Source organism: Hydra vulgaris, chromosome 02 (assembly GCF_038396675.1).
Source record: "Hydra vulgaris chromosome 02, alternate assembly HydraT2T_AEP".
NCBI classification, from domain to species: Eukaryota; Metazoa; Cnidaria; class Hydrozoa; order Anthoathecata; family Hydridae; genus Hydra; species Hydra vulgaris.
In genome coordinates this window covers 25,568,954-25,588,564 of record NC_088921.1, presented here as the reverse complement: position 1 = coordinate 25,588,564, position 19,611 = coordinate 25,568,954, and positions in this window count along the sequence as shown.

The following is a 19,611-nucleotide window of genomic DNA, read 5'->3' as shown; positions in this document are numbered from 1 at the left end:
TAACTTGTTCGGTTGTATGTATTTTATGCCAACAAAGTGAACAAGTTGGTTCTGGTTGTTCCAGAAGCGGATGTAAGCAAATATGGTAAAATAAATGCTGACACGGATTCAATTTAATAATTGTTATTTGTATAACGATCTATCAATTCCATTATTATTGCTTGTACATACAAATGATATGCACTAATTTGATATTATTAACTTATTCAAATTCAATTTCCAGAAGAATAGAAGATTTCCAGAAGAACAGAAGAATTTTATGATGACTTAGATTGGGAATTGGCTTAAAAGCTTACATTTTGAATTCGCAATTAAAATTATGCATTACAAAAGGAATCATATAATTTAAATACGCAGTTTTTTCACACAAGAAATGTAAACATCGAAATATTAAATAACGATAATTAAATTAGTTAAACTTAGTTAAAAAAGAATTTTTTTCTCAGAAAATGGAAAAAAAAAACTTTGTCAAATTTGGAAAGCATTAAGGTGGTTCTGCATAATCAAAAGTCAAAATTTTTTCAAAAATTGATTTTTTGGCAAATTAAATATTCAAATGTAAAATTTAACGTTTTTTCTCGTGGTATATATATTTTTTTTAAGTTTGTTTATGCTTTTTACAATATTTACTATTTTATAGAGGTAGGTATAATTTTAGTGCCTAGCAACGGCCATAGCAACCGTTTTATTTTTTTAGTTATTATCTGAAATGTACCTTAAAACTCAAACTAGTACAAAAAACATCTCTTTTGCTATTCTAATTAAGTAAAACATCTCTTTTGCTATTCTAATGTTGCCTTGAACGTTGTTAAATATGGTAAGCGATCTTTAGCATGCACCAAAAGAAGGTGCCATAGATTTTAAAATTTGCAGACTACGGAAAAATTTATTGAAATCAAATATGACGCAAAGATCGTCTCAACACCATCCGAAAAAATTTTCACCGTGCTTTTGAAATCGAAAATTTCTTACGAAGCTTGTTCTTTGGATATTTACCAATATTTGTTTATTGATATTTATATTGTATTTATCAAAAAAATTTAAAAGTTAATTAAAATGGACGAGAATAATTTGGGAGATTGTAATGTTTGTGATATTGTTTCTTCATTAGATCTTGAAGATTTTGTTGGTAAGATTTTATATTTAATGTAAATATATTTGAACAAATATATTAATAATATTAATATAATTTGGCATCAATTGATGGCATCAATTTATTTACATTAATAATATACATTAATCAATGTCAATAAGTGTATTTAAGCCTAATTAGCACTAAAATAAAGTTAAACTACTTATAAAAGAAAGTTAGTTAAAATGTTATTAACTTAGTTTAAATGTTCAGTAAGTATCAAGAATTGATACTTTCTGATAATATATCTAATGTATATCTTTAAAAGTTAATACATTTTGTTTTTTGCTTTTATATAAAATTGATGCAGGCTTTAAGTATAACTTAAACTTGAAACTTTGCTCTAAGTTACATTCTTTTTGCATTTGATTTATGACATGAACTAATGAATTTTTTTATTTATATTTTACATATGGCAAATATTAAGTAAAAAAATAATTATAAAAAAAATTAATAATAATTATGAAGTTAATTTTTTAGTATAATAAACAAGTTTTAATTTTTTTTCAATTTTGAAAAATAGTTATTCAAAATTTTTTATTTCATCATTTTCATTTATTCACTATGTGCAGAACCAGGATCAATAACAGTAACTTTAGATCCCTTTGAAGAAACTCTTGAAGAACGACACATTCTCAATACATATAGAGACGTTTGTTTAAAAATAAAAGAACATCAAATATTGCACACAGTGCATTGTGTTTCAGCATTCTCAAGAGGAATAGAAAAGGAATTAAAAGGTTTGCAAATTTAAAACATTTTTACAATCCAACAATGTAAATAGAAGTATATGTATACTTACGTGTAAAATAATAGATGTATGTATAGATGTAATTTGAATGTTAGTTACTTGTATTTCCATTTAAAATGCATTGATTTTATTTAAAATTATATATTTTTTTAAGGAATACAAATTCTTTAATTTTCAAGCATTATTCATTATTTTTGTGTATGTAAAATTAAATAAAAATTAAACAAATAAAAAAATAAAAATTTTGGCCGTCCAATAAAAAACAATTGACCATCAATTCCATGTGTTAGCTGTTTAAATTGACTGCTTGCCTTCAATTTTATATATTCCATGCTGCTGTTGAATGTTCTTCAGAAGTCACAAGAGCCTAATTTTTGAGATGAAATATGAGATTTCATGGCCTGAAAATAGTGGGCTTCTCGTCAGACAAAACCTTTTTACAATGGTTTCTAGCCATAGTAAACAGAAGTCTGTTTTCTGGAGAAATGTTTTGCTGATAGATATGGAAGTAATGTAAAGTAAAAAGATAAAAAAGTAAAAAGTAAATATCAATATTGATCTTTTCTATTACTTTTCTATTTTATTTTATACTTCAAAAATCTATTTTATTAAGTTAAACAATTTTAACATAAATATTCGTAATTTTAAGAACTAAAGTAGTTTTTAAAATATTTACTTTTTTTAAAATAATTTTTTAAAAAATAAAAAACTAAAGCAAAAATAAAATAATAGATTAATACCCTTCTATATCCTACAATCTTGGTTTATAAGTATATTTTAAATTATATCTTTATTTCATTTTCTGAAATAATTGTTGTAGATATAATGGCAATATTTATTTGTTTTATAGAATTGACAAAAAAAAATCATAAAGTTTTTTTTGAAGATAAAGAACTTTCCTATTCTGGAGTTCCTTTTATTGTATCTTCACAGTCTACTCTTGACTGTCAACAAGGGAAAGACCGCAATGTTAAAGTAAAGGCTGAGTACAGAGAGAAAAAAAATGATGAAGCGGTAAGTTACACAACAGTTAAGTTCATGCAAAAAAAAATTCTTTATTATTTTTTGATTACTGTTTTATTCTATTTTAATTGTTATCAATATTAATTATCTTTAACATTTAATACATATTGATAAAACTGTTTTTTTCAATTAAGAGATCTTTTAGTTTTTTCTTCAAGGCAATGAGATTATTCAATTTAGTAAGTTTTATATTTTGTGGTATTTTGATGTATAAGGAGAGGCCATGGTATACAATTGAAAATCTCGAGTCTTCATTTCTTCTTCTAAATAATCTTGATGAAGTTTAAATTTTAAATCCAATTTTGCTTTTTCATTATTAAATACATCATTCAACTCAGTAATTCTTCTAAAATTTTGTTGATCAAGGTTTGCTTTAGTATATTCAAGAAACTTAACTTGATCTGACACAATTATTTTTTACTTCTGCATCAGCCAATTTTTTTTAAGATGTTATTTCCGCTGTCTTTTTATTCAATTTAATACCAGTCTCCTCGCTGATAACTTTGGTTAAATCCTGCAGTGTAACCTCAATAATAATATTAACAGGTAAAACCTCAAAAGTAACATTTACCTGTCATGGTATTATATCTTTTACAACCTCAAGTGTTGTGGTTTGAAATTTTTTCAATGCTTCTTGCATTTGCGCATCTCACTCTCTTAAGTTGTTTTCTATCAAAAATATTTACATCACTAACCTCTTCAAAGGTAAGGCTTCATTTCAAAATCACCCTAGTTAAAACTATTCCTATTCGATTCTCCACCTTCTTCACCCCAATCCACATTACCTCTATCAATTGGTTAAACATTCAGCCTATTATTGTTTCTTTCTAAACAATATATTAGATAGTACCTCTGCCTCTAATTATAACACAAAAAAATGGCTTTGAGTCTTTCATCAAGCTATGGGACTTTGCTAAATCCAAACTGTTATCTTATTACAAGGCATGAATCCTGGTATCGCATATGCAAATTATAACAGTTAATTTTAACCCTTCAACTATCGCATCACCATCTGGTACTACTTTATTAGTTTGTTTTCCTTCTTTATCCCAAAACATGGTCGTTGTCATAAATCATCAAGAAAGGTGTGTCCTAAGACCATCAGGATGGCGCCAAAGTCGCCTTTTACATCTACTGCTCCTTGTTAATTGTTTTATTTTCTGGTTCATCTAAGCCAGACCTTAAATTCATAAAATTGTAGTAATTGAATAATTGTCATCAGAGGTGCTTTCATACTGTTGTTGAGGACAAACCCCTTATGACATCTCCAACGAGTACTAATCTGGGAATATTTTATTCTCCTGATTGACATTTTTTGTAGCTACTAATTCTAGTCATCTAAATAGAAGAGATAAACAGGTAAAATTAAGCTAAACAAAAATGTTATCAAAAACAGAAAGTGCATATTAAATCTATAATTATATATACAGTCAGAGAAATAATTATCAGAACAAAAGATTTTATTGTGAAAAACAAACTTTGTCAGGTTCTTTCTAAAAAACATATGTTTTTGATAAATACTTTTATAATTATTCTAAAAGCAAATTTAATCATGATTTTATCTAGCAAAAAATTAATCAATGGTAATTAAATTGCGTTGCTAAAGTTTAATAATTCCCGAAGAAGTGTTACAACTTCAACGAATTTATAAACATATTGTTTTATAAACGAAGTTTTGAAATTGACTATTAAAAAAAGTTTTTAAATCAATAATTTTAGAAATGTTGTTGTTTTACAAAGAGTCATTTTTAATAACTGACTAACTAATTTTTAATAACTAATATTTTTTAACTAACTAATTTTTAATAACTAATAAATTAATAAAACTAACTAATAAAACTAATTAACTAACTAATAAACTAATAAAACGAACTAATTTTTAATAACTAATATTTTTTTAAATTCATTTGATTTACCATTGATATTATTAAGTATGGGAGTTAAAATCAAGGAATGGTGCCAAGCTCAGCGCAATTCAATTATTGACTTGTGCAAGCAGTAAAACATTTAAGTCAATAAATAAACTGACTGGAATGGCATTAGGAACCATCAGTGATCTGATTAAAAAGTATAATATGTTTGGATATGTGCAAAATCAGCCATAATCCGGAGCTAAGTGTAAAACAACATCAAGAATAGATCAACAAATTGTCAAGATGGTGCAAAAAATCTATCAGCACCAAAAGTGTCAAGCCTCCTTGAGAAAGATTTTGGGTTGCAAGTAAGCTCATGTACTATTCGAAATCGATTGAAAGAAATTAGATTCAAAGCAAGAGTTTCGCGCAAGAAACCATTCCTTTGAAAAATTCATTGAAAATGAAAAAATAAAAAAGTCTTATGGACGGGCAAGGTTTATTGATGGAATTATGGACTCTAATGTTTATGTTAATATTCTCAATAAAAATCTTCTTGCTTCAACTAAAAAACTATGATTAGGAAAACATTTTATCTTCCAACAAGACAATGACTCTAAACATACGTCAAAGAAAGCTAAAGATTTTTTTATCCAAAAGCAAATTGAGTTACTTGAATGGTCAGCGCAAAGTCTAGATCTTAATCCAAGTAAACATCTCAGTGCTATTCTGGATAAAAAATTTGGCACACGATGTCTAAAAAGAAAACAAGAGCTAAAGATCATGCTCTGAGAAGCTTGGGCTGATAACGACTCAGATGCGACAAAGTAATTAGTTGAAGCGATGCCATGTCGACTTGCAGAAGTCATAAAAGCTAAAGGCGGTCCAACTCGTTATTAAAAAGTCATAAAAATAATTACTTGGAGAAGCGTTAATCTTTAAGCCTTAATCTTTATAATTTTGTTTGGATATTATATCAATATCAATTAAATATTATTATTAATTTTTTTCTTTGTACCATATCAGAACATGAATAACAGAGAGCTTCTTTGGTTTACTTACTTTTCTTCATTATTATATGTTTAGAATTAAGGGATTAAAATTAATATGCTTGCAGTTCATTTTAAACTATTTTGCAATATACAATACATTAATTATAATATATAAATATATATACATATATATATATATATATATATATATATATATATATATATATATATATATATATATATATATATATATATAGACACACATACATACAAATACATATATACAAATACATACATGCATATGTACGTACATGCATTCATGCATCCATACATATATATATATATATATATATATATATATATATATATATATATATATATATATATATATATATATGTATATATATATTCATATATATATATATATATATATGTATATATATATATATATATATATATTCATATATATATATATATATATATATATATATTCATATATATATATATTCATGTGTGTGTATATATTTATATATATATATATATATATATATATATATATATATATATATATATATATATATATATATATATATATATATATATATATATATATATATATATATATATAGGCAAAAGAACATTCTTGTAGCAAAACATAAAAATATTGTGCAGATTACAAAGAAATTTGATTGCCCTGCAAAGGTTCATATTAAAGAAATACTAGAATTTCCGGAGTTTAAGGTTTAGTACTTTTTTTTTTAACAAGCCAAGATGATAGCATTTTATATATTTTTAAATCTATCACTAGAGTAACTCATAATTTATAATATGATAACATTTAATAAAATTCCTGATTAAAGTAACAAGTTTTAGTTACAATAAGAGAGTTGACTCTCTTTTTGTTAATAGATTGGGCAATCTGTCTAAAGTAGTTTGCCATCAGTCCATGTAAATCTGATCAATATATTAAACTTTGCTAGAACCCTTTTATAAAATGTCCAATCAACATAAAATTAATAATTTTTCTATAATAAATGTTTATTATCACATAATCTTATATGTGTTATTAAAAACTTATTTACACATTTTCTTAAAGCTTGATAGAGATTCTGAATGGCTCAGGAAAGACACATCAAAAAAACTCTGTTTAGCTTTGACTGGAAACAAAAATATGATTGTGTCAAGAAAGTATGTCTTGATTATACCAGATATTTCTGTGCACAGAAACCATTTAATTGGTGATGTAAGTTTTATTACATATTTTTTTAACAATATTTTGTGTCGTTTACTTCTTTTTAACAATTAACTATACTTTTTAAAGGCAGCAGGTCTCATTCAACCTATTTCAGATGAGCTTATTATCAAAATTGGAGAACTAGTTAAAGTTGGAGTTAATACTGTAACAGAGATGAGACGGCATCTGGAGAACTTTGTTCGCATCAATTTTAGTTCAAGAAGTATGCCCAATAAATCAAACAAACGCTTTTTCCCACTGGATGAAACTATCCGCAACCATATGCTAAAAGCTAGAAAAAAATTTTGTTACTCCCTGATAGACCAAGAGTGTTTAAATATAAAGGTAGTAGAATGGGCAAAAAATTATAAAGAAGCTTTTATAAAGTTTCATCCGAAAGGTGAAAACAATTCAGAGGACAATAATCAATTTTTGTATGCGAAAATGAAACAACGGAAGCCATTAAAGAAGCACTAACGTTTATTAAAAAATGGAATCCTTCATTCCAACCTAAATACTTCATGACAGACTATTCAAACGAAGAGATAAATTCACTTGAATCAGTGTTTCCCGGTAAAAATTTTTGTTACAAAAGATATTTTATTTAAGTCTCAATATTTATTTTATTTGGAAAAGTCAACCATTGTGTTATGAAAAATTGTTCTTGGTTAAAGAAATTATTAAAAAAAGTATTTATTCCAACAAATAAACTTGCCTTTTAATTATTTAGCTGTTTTGTTTATAAGACTTTATAACTGTAATTAAAATGTTTACCTCGTGATATTTGCACCACTATCATCTCATTGATAATAATATATTTGTATATAATAAAAGTATAAGAGCTTTTATAAAATTTAAAGTCAAGTAGAAGAAAAAAAATCGCTCTGCATGTTTTTTTATTCTCATTTAAAAAGAAGTTGTAGTACCTAAAATAGATAGAAAATTGGTTAATGACTAATTACTATATTTACAACAGAAACTGTTTTTTGTTTGCTTCAAACAAAAACAGTTTCTGTTGTAAATGTAGTAATAAGTCATTCAAAAACCAAAAAAGTAGTAAAATGTGTTGACTAAAGAAAGAAATTATTCATTTTATCATATTAATTACTTCTTATTGTTCATCAACAATGAATGAATACTTTCTTTAAACAAGTTTTTTATGGAGTATTGTTGTCTTTTTTATGTAGAATGTAGTGTATTTATATGTGATTTTCATCGTGAGCAAGCTTGGGAGCGTTGGCTATCAAAATCTAGTAATGGGTGTTTAATTGTCAAGGAAGATGTCAAGGTTAAGTTACGTCGAATAGCTCATTCAAAAACAATTGAGATTTGTAAAGAAGCTGTAAAAGCATTAAAAGATTCATCTGAATATAATAGTCATCCAAAACTAAAAGAGTATTTAAAAAATACTTGGTTGTGTATCAAAAAGGTTTGTATTAATGTTTTTGAGAATATAAAATAGTTTAGTTTTCCTAAAACATGCAACTAACCATGTTGTGAATTCCAGTTGATTAATTTATTTTTACAAATATTTTTTAACGACTTTATTCTCATTTTGAGTTTTTAAGGGAGGAACAAGAAATATATTAAATTGAGGTAAAATATAAGGTGGATGGATGTTATGTTATTATTACAGTATATATTTATCAAAATAAATTAAGTTTATGCTAAGGTGGTAAGCAACTTTATTAGCATAAAAATTGTAAAGACTACAAAACATATTTTGCAACTTTAATATTTATGTCATGATCTGTCAAAATTATTTTTCTGTTATCCTTAACTTGCTTAATTTTAGAGATGGGTATCCGCGTACAGACAAGATAGACTCTTGCTGAATGTGAATACCAACAACGGAATTGAGCGTCAAAACCAAAGTTTTAAATACTGTTTCTTAGAAAAAAGAAAAAATTCTTCCCTTACCACTATGCTTAGCATATGCATTGAAGAATTCCTTCCGCACAAGTATGACAGGTTAGTCAGTTATTGTCAATTCTATAGATACTACAAATAATTTCAATAATAATAATACTAACAGTAAACAATAGTAACAATAAATAATATTCTCCTAAATATAATAGATATTGTGAGATTTCAAAAATTATTTTTAAGTCTAACTGTCTTTCTATGCCTTTTGGAGGTTCAAGAATTCTATATACTGTACTGTAAAAAGCAATCATATTTTAGTTATGCCAATGAAAACACAAGGGCAAATTCATCATACAGAAAATACCATGAGAAAATACCAACATATTTAACTAATCGTCCACGCCCTTTGGTTAATCATTGCATGCGAATGATTGACAAATTGCATGGTGTAGATCTTACAGGAATTAATGCTGTGACAGATAGGTTATACAATGTTGCGTCATTGAAGTCTAACAGTCGGGTAATATATCAGTGTTATCTAGGTGATGATGAACGTTTACCAACTTGTTCTTGTCCATCATGGTTTAATTCTGCTTATCCATGCAAGCATTTTTTTGCTATATTCTTAAAAGAAAATCTGTCTTGGTCTGCTTTGGTATGGCTTATCAGAATTCTCCTTATTTTGTTTTGGATTTATTGTCCGAAAAAAGTAGTGTAACAAATACTGTATATTGTCCGGGTTCCGTTTATTCTGTAGACGATTCCACAAATGTCATCAATGACAATGCAGCACCACAAACAATAGTTGATTCAAAGCAAATTAGGCAAACATTACCAATTAATAATAATCAACCATTTAATACTACTTACCACACTGCGGCAGAATGTAGAGAATTATTGAATGAAATTAGACAGTTGTCATATTTATGTGACTCACAAAAAATAGATACTTTATTTGAAGAACTGTTAAAAGTTAAAAAATGCTTGTCTGAAAGTCTTCCAACTGAAACAGGGATTCTTCTTCGTCCAGTAGTTAAACCAGAAACTTGGAGCAAGTCTGAAACAAAGTTGCCAAAACTTATTAACATCCCAGTTACACGAAAAAGAAAAATGACGAAACGAGTTGGTGCTAGATATGACTTATGTAAAGCTGCCAAAGAAATTTGTGTAAAAGTGGAAAAGTCAGAATCTTGTTATTCTGAGATTGTTACTGATTACTCAATTGAAGAAAATTGCAAAATCTTTACAGTTAGTCATGAGTCAATTAAAGAAACTACATCTATTGAAAACAACAAACACCTTCAAACCACCTTAAGCCAAGTTAATAATGATGTTCGATTTCAAACCAAGTTTCAATGTATTCAAAGTCTCAAATCGTCCTTGATGAAGCTGAAGCTGAACTATTTGAAATTGAAAAATGTCTTAATGACAAAATTATTCATTTTAGCCAGCAAATGATGGCGATTCAATTAAAAATTAATGTTGGTTTACAGGATCCCATTAAGGGTCAAATCAATGCTTTTAACACACATGAATCTACTCCTTTTGTTCAAGTTCTTCATGATGGGAATCTTCACTGGCTTTGTGTGAGCACATACAATTGTAAGCCAGGTGAGATTTATATGTTTGACAGCCTTTTCCATGGCTCTATATCTGTCGAGACGAAAAAGCAAATATGTTATATTTTACATTGCAAGAAAAAGTATATATTAGTTAAAGTATTACCTGTTCAACAACAAACTAATTTTTTGGATTGCGGATTGTATGCCATTGCCTGGGCTCGACAAATCCTAGAAAATAAAAGTATACCATCAACTTCCATTATGTTTGAACAAGGGCAAATGAGAAATCATCTCCTAAAATGTATGCAAAAGAACCAGTTAGATGTATTTCCAGTCACTGAAAATCCCTCACTTTTTAAAAAATGTTTAGCAAAGAACTTCCGCATCCCTCTGCATTGCTCGTGTCGTATGTTTTGGACAAATGAAGATGAACAAATCTTTAACAGGTATATTATCGCATTAACATTACTCTAAAATTTGAAATTTAATTTTAATAAATCATAAGTTGTAAAGATTATTTTAGATTTTTAACATAAACATTATCTTTAGTATTTAAGTGTATCTGCAAAGATTTTGTTACCATTCTTTATTTTACATTAAAGCAATGACTTTAAATTGCTTGTTCATTGATTTAAATTTATTGAAACAATTAATAAGTACAAATTTTTTAAGGCAAATGGCTCAATGTTTTAATTGCAAAAATTGGTTTCATCGTGAATGTGAAAGAATTCCTCAAAGTGCATTTGAAAAAAAAGATGAGCTTTGGAGTTGTCATGATTGCTTCAAAGAATGTACAATCAAATAATATTGTTAAAAATTTATACCAATGCAAAAACATTTTAAATGCAGTACTTGAATACTTTTTGGGAAAAGGTGTCACAAAAAAGACTGCTTTTAATCACTATATGTTCCTGGTAAACAAGAGCTCTAAAATAAATTGAGAGGCTACATTAAAAGAAAATAATACCAAATTTAATGTTTTAAAACTGAGCATTTTTTACTCCAGGTTAAAAATTGGTCTTTTCTATAGCTTAAATGTTGAAATTTTCTATATATATAGACTTTTAGAGTTTGTTGGCACTAAAGTCCAGCAATAGATAGTGATTATTAACTTTTGAAAGCATCTTTTTTGGTACTTCCTATCCCTGCTAGTCAAGCTATATCTATTACATATCCAAGTATATTTTATTTAATAATTGTTTTATAGCAAAGAAAGAAATTAATATTAGGAAATAAAAAGAATAAATAAAGATAAAAAAGAAAATATGTGTTAGATTTTGTAAATATTTGTTTTTCCTGTTTCATAATTATGTAGTACCAAGATTGTAATCATTAATTTAAAACTATAAAATAGGTTTGCAAGGATAATTGGTTATAATGCAGTATGATATAACAAATAGTCCTTATTTTGTGGGTCATTACTTTATTGAAGATTTGCAAATAATAAGTTGTTACATTAAACAATTTTCTATTTTGTTTATAGAAAGGAAACCAATAAAGCTTCATCTGAACCTGCTTAGCACAAATGGTAAAAGCATCACTTCTAAAACGGTTATTTTCATAGCCACATAGATTTTTAAAAACATTAAAGCATCAGAGCATTAAAATCTTTTCCTATAAAATCAGATTCTTCAAAAAATCCTTGCTACATCAACTTCATGCTATTAGCAATGATTTTGATAGTTAAACTTCAGGAACTGATGTTTAACTTTCGAATCATAAACTAAAAGCTGATATATATTAAAAACCTAAAGGTATTTCTAAATCTATAACAAAGAAAAGTAACTAAAGGGTAAGTTTTCTATTTAAGTTTTTGTTTATTATTTTTAAAATGTTTCTTTTATTATTGCTCTATTTTTAATCATTTTATCTATAATTTGTTATTTGTAATGAAAAACTTTTTTGTGTTCTAATTGGGTCAATATTTAAGTATACGTATCAAAAATGTGCTAAAATAATTTCACCTCATGGTTTTCATGTTAAATATACATCGAACTAGATTCTGAAGATTTGAAGCTCTAAAATGTTTGTAAATTTCAAAAGAAAAATAAGACTTTCAGGGTTTTAAAACCGAATAATTTCAACCTCATGTGAATTGCATAGTAGTTTGTGTTAAAAAAAAGATTCCAGGCTTCTTATTTGCCAAAAAATGTCTTAATTTAATTAAAAGCTATTAATTTGCCAGAAAGTTTTCAAACAGAATTATTTTTCAAACAGAATTAAGAAGCAGTCTCATTTCATAATACAAGATTTGGCCTACTATCTGTTGATCAGTTGACTCTCAACACTAACTTGTGAAAAAGCAACCCATAAAGTCTTCAATATACATCATAATGTCCATGAAGTGTCAGAGCAAAGGTAACACTAAACTATGGTAACCAATTTAGGAAAAATGATAATGGTAAGAGAAGAGTCGTATTTTTAATCTGTAATTAATTTCTATTTTCTGTGCTATGTTAATATGTGAAATATTATTAATTAATTATATTTAATGATCAAATGTCTTTTGTTCATTGTAAAAATGGCTCATCTGGTATTTAACAAATATCACTCGCCAGCACAGGCAGTGTTAATCTTATAAAAAAAGTCATTTGAATTTGTTTAAAATCTAATATGGCTGCATGTCTTATATCTTTTTAGTTTCAAACAAAGTAAATATTGCTATAAATGATTAAAAAAATTTATCTTATTGTTCACAATATTGTAAAAATGAATAAATTAAACCCTTTTTCTAAGAAATTTTTTGAATTAGTAAGTTTGTTCAGGAAATTGTTAATATTACAAGTAACTATCTTTGATTGTAAGACATAATTAGAAATATATGGTTGATTAATATCAACTATAATTTTGTGGACACAGGTGGTGCAAAAGTAAAAACTGTTTATAAAAAGCTTTCTTGATGATTACAAAAAACGCGTAACATCTTAGTACCGTGAAATATTGTTTCTTTGAACAGTGGGGTAACTTTGGAAAAAAACTTTGAGTAAAACTCTTTTTAGTAGAGTTTTTTGTCCAAAGTTACCCCACTGTTCAAAGTAACAACATTTGATGGTAGTCTTGAAAAAATTTAACTAACTGGAGTCATTAATCAAAGTTGTCAGTGATGAAAAGCAACGATACATGATCCTAATTTACCATCAAAACTAAAATTCTTTGAAATGGTATCAGGAATTAAACACCTTTCTAAAAGGGTTTCAAACAGATAAACTTTTGGTACCATTTATGGTACCAAAAGTTTATCTGTGATATAGTCAAATTTTTGGTAATATAGTCAAAGACAAAAAATGATGCACTTTATTTTCAAACTTGATGTAAAAGACTTCAATTGACATAAAAGCATTAAAATTGGCAAAAAGATGCAGCATCATGCAAGAGAAGCAAGCAGTTGCTACTGTGAAAACTTACAAAACAAAAAAGTTAAAAAAGAAAAAAAATGTGGCTTTAAAGCAAAAAATTGTTTGCAGAGTTGTTCAAAGTTAAACTGATTTCTTATCAAATAAGTCTGACAAGGTTGCCACTAATGCAGAAAAGTAAAGTGACTTTTTAAAGAGTAACTAAAAACTTCACTTTTAAAAGAGTCTGATAAAAAAAATAGTGATGTTAAAAAAAGTTAAAGCAAAATAGGAAGATACTGAGTTTGAATTGATTGAAAAAAAGCTAAACAAGGCAATAAGTAGACATTATTTTAAATGTGACATTTTCCTTTGATGATATTTTATTGTCATGTTAATAAAGCCAAATTTTAGATTTTCAGTACTTAAAAAAGCAATTATTAATAAAGTTAATTTTAAAAAAATATTTTATGACTTAGGCTTTGTAGAAAGGTAAAATCCTCAAACATAGTTATTAGATTTTTGGTATAGAGTTTTAAGTTAAATTATTATTTCAAACCTTTTTTTCATTTAAAAAAATGCTCTCACTATTAAAAAAAAATCCTAAAAAATTTTTAGATAAAATTTGGGAAAGTCATGAATTTTTTTTTTCTGGAGGGTAATATCCTGGAATTTTAAAATCAAATATCCTTGAAAAATAGGAAAATAGTCCTATTAAGTCATGAAATTTTGATTTTGTTATTTCTAAAAGGCATGTTTTGCAGCTCTGGAAGTGAATTAGTATAATAAAAAAAATTGGAACTTACCCTTAAGTACAAGCTTTTTGTTTGGTATTAAATGTTTTTCCTTCCAATTAAAAAAATTCTTTGTAGTTCCAAATTTGCTGTGTCTCTTAGTTTATGATTCAAAAGTTAAACACTAGGTTTCAGAGTTTAACTATCAATATCATTTCTAAGAACAAGCGACAAGAGGTCCATAGACTCTAAAATCAAAAAATACATACTAATTTTAATATATGCTAATTTATTTAAGAGAAATTTAAATATACAAAAAAATTTATCAAGTTAATATTTGTATGTTGTAATTTAAAAAACACATAAGAACATATATAACACATAAAAAATATATGTATAGACCACAATACAATGAAAATATGGAAGAACATATACAACTTATAAGTTCTAAGAACATATACAACTTATAACTTATAGCTCAAAAGCTACTGAGAGTTAAATTTACCTAATTTGTAGCTATTTTCAAAACTGTTAGAAAATTTTTTTTATAGTTCTTTATTAAAAACTCATGTGAAATGGTAAGAATGTAATTTTGTGAAAAATTTATACTTATTTAGATTTATTTAGGCTTATGAAAAATTTATTTAGTCTAAATAAAGATTTCATAAAATTACACCTAAATTAACACTTTTCTAATAATATAAATCATAAAAACACTTTTTTGTTATTATTAAAATTCCTTCAAGTTTAAGGTATAAAATAAAGAATAAAATATGAAACTAAGGCAAGAAAGATCAAACATTTTGTGCGATCTAGAAAAATAATTTACAGTATTTTCGCTTTTTGTAAAATTGTTTAAAATTACTTTAAGTTTTTTTAATCACAAAAATCACTATTTAAAAAAATACAGAAGCCTGTTCAAGTAAAACCTTTATCTTGATTCAACATCAATATCTGCTTCAACATCTTTACAAGGGTATTCTTTAGAACTTTCTTCAATTCTCTTTAAAAATTTAAAAACCGCATCAGTGGTTCGAGTTTTTAAAAATTCTGGAGAACATGACCAACTATCATCTAATTAATCTAAGAAATCTTAAGGTTCTATCCTGTTTTGTTTCTTATCTACATTAATGATCTTCTTGACAACATTATATCTAAGGTGGCTCTATTTGGTGAAGACTCAACTTTATACTCCTGTTTCGACAAAAAGTATTCTTTTTTCGATCTTAGAACAGGGAGCCAATCTTGAATCTGATCTCACTAAAGCATATTCTGTAACAGAGATGAGCTTGTCAAATTTAACTCTAAAAAAACTCAGTTATTTGCTGCAAAGAACTATTGCAATACTATCAACATTCTAATATCGATGTCATCAAAAATTGATAAATAGCAACCCTCTCACTGAGTCCAATTATTTACATCTTCTTGGAATATCACTATTACCAAATTCCACAAATGTGTGAAAATTTACAGTAGTTAGACAATTGCGATTTCCTGTAATTTTTTTAAAGTTTTTATTGATGAGTTTTTATTGATAAAACACAGTGTAAAATTAAAAAAAAATTTTGTTTAGTGATTTTCTACTAATTTATATATATATATATATATATATATATATATATATATATATATATATATATATATATATATATATATATATATATATATATATTATATATATATATATATATATATATATATATATATATATATATATATATATATATATATATATATATATATATATATATATATATATATATATATATATATATATATATATATATATATATATATATATATATATATATATATATATATATATATATTATATATATATATATATATTATATATTATATATATATATAATATATTATATATATATATATATATATATATATATATATTATATATATATATATATATATATATATATATATATATATATATATATATATATATATATATATATATATATATATATATATATATATATATATATATATATATATATATATAAATTAGTAAAAACAATTATCTAACTTTTATCTTCTAGAAGATAAAAGTTAGATATCATCTTTTTAATAATCAATACTAAAAGTTTTTTTTTAAAAAACTAATTTAATAAAATAATAACGCTGATTTAACCATTAACTTTTTACAATTACATAATAATAACATAAACAGTTGGTAAAAATTTTTTAGCATGCACCAAAAGTAGGTTTTTGTTGTTTTTGAATTGTTTTCCGTTTGCGCGTAAGCATAAATAACTTACCAGGTCCGCAGTTTAAACAATTTTCACAACCTACTTTTGGTGCATGCTAAAAATCGCTAACCGTTAAATATTTAATGATAAGTTATGCTGTTGCAAAGTACAAACAGCAGGCAGGCTTTTTTATAATAATTTTTTTACTTTTTACTATTTTCTAATGTGCTTGTTGAAATTATTTATCAGTTTACTTAGATTGTAGTAAAACAATAAAGATTTAATATGGGAAACCTTCGAAATAACAAAAGAAAGTCATCAAGAAAGAGTGTTGGTGGTCGTGGTTGTAAAAAACCTGTAAATATTGTAAATAATAAATGTGGTATCAATGGAAATAAAAAAATGTAAATAATGAAAATATCACTAAAAAAAATTTTACCATTAAACCAGCTGAACATTCTGGAAGTAGTGATGATTATTTTTTATTTATAAATTTTAAAATACTTATGGAAATGATAGCAGTAGGAAACAAGTGTCAAGAATGTGGGGAATCTAACGTCATAATATCTAATAGTTTGGATGATAGACGGGGATTTTCTCATAAAATTGTTTACTTTTGTGGAAAATGTAAAAATAAAAGTCACAAGTATACTTCACCTTTTAGTGCTTCTGAAAAAATGTATGGTTGTAAGCCAAGTGAAATTAATGTTCGAATGGTTATGACTTTTCGAGAAATTGGTAAACGGCACGAATCGATTAAAACATTTGCACGATGTATGAATATGCACACAATATTTAATACTGCCTTTAGAAATATTAATAATAAGTTATTTTCTGCATACAAAAATTCTGCACTAGAAAGTATGCAAAATGCTGCAAATGAAGCAAAAATGGAAGAAATTGTCCCAGGTATACATTCTTGTTGTGTATCGATTGATGGAACTTGGCAAAAAAGAGGACACTCCTCGTTGAACAGTGTAGTGACAGCAGTAAGCAAATGAAAGTGTTTGGATGTTATTGTTTTATCAAAACATTGTAGACAGTGTATAATATGGGGTGAAAAAAAAGGGACATCAGAATACACAAATTGGAAAGTTGCACATAATTGTAAAATTAACCATCAAAAGTCATCAGGAGCAATGGAATCCTCAAGTGCTATTGATATATTTCAGCAATCTGTAAGTCGAATTAAACTAGTTTATAATGAGTATCTTGGAGATGGAGACACAGCTTCTTACAAAGAAGTTGTTAACTCCAAACCCTACGAAGCACAGTTTGGTATTACACCTGTTAAACTTAAATGTATTGGACATGTAAACAAATGAATAGGTTCTCGACTTAAGACACTAGTACAAGAATATAAAAATACCTCTACACCATTTGGTGGAAAACGAAAATTGACAAACAATTCCATCAATTCAATAACAAATTATTATGGTATTGCCATTCGAAGAAGTCTAAATTTAAATTGCACTGATGATGAAAAAATTTATACAATGAAAAAGTGGATAGGTGCTATCCTTCATCATTGTACCAACTTTTCTAACTTAGATAAGCACCACATGTTTTGTCCACCAGGAGAAGAATCGTGGTGTAGTTATAAGAATAAAAAACTAAAAAAACACAAAGAGAGAATTAATTTACCAGAGTGGATGTTTCCTATCTTGTCAAATATTTTCCAAGACCTTTCAAATGATGACCTTCTTCGCAAGTGCATCCACAGGGAAACTCAAAATGCTAATGAGTCCCTGAATAATATTATCTGGATGAAATATCCCAAGCAAGTCTTTGTAGAAAGATCAATTCTACAGTTAGGTGTATACAGTGCTATTCTTCAATTTAATGAAGGTCAATTTGGACTTGTTAAAGTGTATGAAAAACTTGGAATACAGACCGGTGTCTGTTTTAATAATATATCTGAAAAAATGAACCGATGCAGCATCCAAAATTTACTCATTAAAACATCAGATAAGACTAAAGCAAAAAGAAAAAAACTAAAAGCCATCAAGAAGGGTTTATTGGATAAAGACTTACATAAAGAGGGAGGAGAAACTTATTTAAAAGGAGGATTTTAGTTTAAAAAACAAATTTTTTTTCTTGTTTTTTGATTTTCTACCATATCGTTTTTCAAGAAAATTGTCACACGAAAAACATCATAACTTTTAAATTAATAGTGATAACTACTTGAAATTTTCAGGGCTTATTCATACAGTGTACTGCTAGTGCCTGAGTTTTTCTCAAATAAATTTATTTTTTGTAAGTCGTGGTTAGGGAACTAAGATTGGAGGCCAAGTAGCAGATTTTTCGAAAATACAGTTATTTTGAAGCATAACTTTTAGTAGAAACAAGATCTTTTAATAAAAAAAACTCACGCACTAGATACAGGTAGCACGCACAAGTATACCAAGTTTGAAAGTAAAATAAGCTTTTACTCATGAGTAATTGTGTTTCTAGTAAACTCTATTTTTTGGGGTTATTTTGACTCTTATAGGCCTATATGTGATCATCAATATATTTTAGGAGTTCAAAAATATTTTTTTTTTTTACACATTCTGTATCTACTTTTGTAAAAATTAATGGTTCATGAATAAAAAGAAACTTTTTTTGATTACGTAGGAATCACCTTAATAATCTCATAAATTACAAAAACATTAACAACTTATCCAGGAGCGGATCCAGGATGTAGCAAGTGTAGCAAATGCTACAGTAAGTTGTTTTTCTCTTATTTTTTTTTTTTTAATACATTTTTTTTTCATGCAAAAGAGAAAAATAATTTAAATAAGATATGCAGGTTACAAGTAATCAAATTGCGGCGCTTCAAAAATTTATTCAAAATTGTATCTGAGCCAAGTTGACTATGTAACGGAAATATTTCATTCGGAAAAATGAAATGCTTCACTGAAAAACCCATGTTTTTATCGGGTT